The sequence below is a fragment of the Pristiophorus japonicus genome, chromosome 5 (assembly GCF_044704955.1).
Source record: "Pristiophorus japonicus isolate sPriJap1 chromosome 5, sPriJap1.hap1, whole genome shotgun sequence".
Lineage (NCBI taxonomy): Eukaryota > Metazoa > Chordata > Chondrichthyes > Pristiophoridae > Pristiophorus > Pristiophorus japonicus.
Window position 1 is genome coordinate 13,970,372 of NC_091981.1, and position 1,679 is coordinate 13,972,050.

Here is a 1,679-nt window from a genome sequence, read left to right on the forward strand (position 1 = left end):
CTGCTGATGGTCTTGCATGCCGGGACCGCGCCGATTTCCGGGCTGGGTTGCCGCACACTGCTCCCTCCAATGGCCCCGGCCTGCTGATAGTCTTGCAGGCCGGGACCATGCCGATTTCCAGGCCTCCCCCGGCCCACCCCATTACTCACCTACCAACAATCTCGACCAAATACAAGGCACACCTCACATTCCTAGCTTCACCTCACCCCCTTTGAGGAGATGATGCTGGCCTTTTTGGCAGGGGCATGGCTAAGCCCTTGGCCAGCGGCAGAGCTGAAAGAATACAAGATGCTGGTATCTTCATATGTTATCTTCTTTCTCACATCCCACAACATCTTCTGATGTACAAGCTGCGCATGGCGTAAGCATGCAGATCTTGCCATCCCGCCCTCCCCTCACAACAACCCGACCCTTGTGCCTTCCTCATGTCAGACACCCAGCGACGATGAAGGAACAGTGATATACTTCCAAGTCAGGATGGTGTGTGACTTCGACCCCTCGAAGTCACACACCATCCTGACTTGGAAGTTAGTCTCACTCCCCCACCCTTTCCCCATATCCCTGGAATTGTTTTCTCCTTCGAGTATTTACCGAATTCCCATTTGAAGGCAACTGTTGAAAAAAAAACTGTTGAATTTGTATTCTACACTTGATCTTAGCCAAAAGGCTGTAGTATCTGTTCTTATCAGTTTAATATCCCCTATGGGGACCAGATATTGAATTGTTTTTTGGAACAGGGAGATGGAACAGGGGCTTGCCCCATCCACTCCATGCACCGACCTGGTATTGCAGTGTTTCCAGGAACGGTGCAGCTTCCCCTCTCGGCCTTTTGGCTAAGATCAAGCGTAAATTGCGCAAAGTTATCTTTGGCGCTAGAGTTGATCTGACAAGAATTGGCAAAAAAACCCCAAAAAACTGTTGAATCTGTATTCAGCTCCCGATCAGGCCGTGCCTTCCAAATCCTAACCACTCGTTGCGTAAGAAAGCTTTTCCTTGTGTCGTCTTTGGTTCTTTTGCCATAAACCTTAATTCTGTGCCCTCTCGTTTATAATTCCAGCCATTGTTTCTCTTTATTTACTCTATCTAAATCCTAGGAGTATCCGCAATAAGGTGGATGAATTAATTGTGCAAATAGATGTTAACAAATATGATGTGATTGGGATTACGGAGACGTGGCTCCAGGATGATCAGGGCTGGGAACTCAACATTCAGGGGTATTCAACATTCAGGAAGGATAGAATAAAAGGAAAAGGAGGTGGGGTAGCATTGCTGGTTAAAGAGGAGATTAATGCAATAGTTAGGAAAGATATTAGCTTGGATGATGTGGAATCTATATGGGTAGAGCTGCAGAACACCAAAGGGCAAAAAACGTTAGCAGGAGTTGTGTACAGACCTCCAAACAGTAATAGGGATGTTGGGGAGGGCATCAAACAGGAAATTAGGGGTGCATGCAATAAAGGTGTAGCAGTTATAATGGGTGACTTTAATATGCACATAGATTGGGCTAGCCAAACTGGAAGCAATACGGTGGAGGAGGATTTCCTGGAGTGCATAAGGGATGGTTTTCTAGACCAATATGTTGAGGAACCAACTAGGGGGGAGGCCATCTTAGACTGGGTGTTGTGTAATGAGAGAGGATTAATTAGCAATCTCATTGTGCGAGGCCCCTTGGGGAAGAG

The 1,679-nt window shown here is 47.1% G+C and overlaps 1 pseudogene; it reads left to right on the forward strand.

Annotated features, from left to right (window-relative positions):
- The first annotated feature begins 652 nt into the window (after positions 1–652).
- On the forward strand, positions 653–817 carry LOC139264814 (U2 spliceosomal RNA; annotated as a pseudogene).
- Positions 818–1,679: the final 862 nt, after the last annotated feature.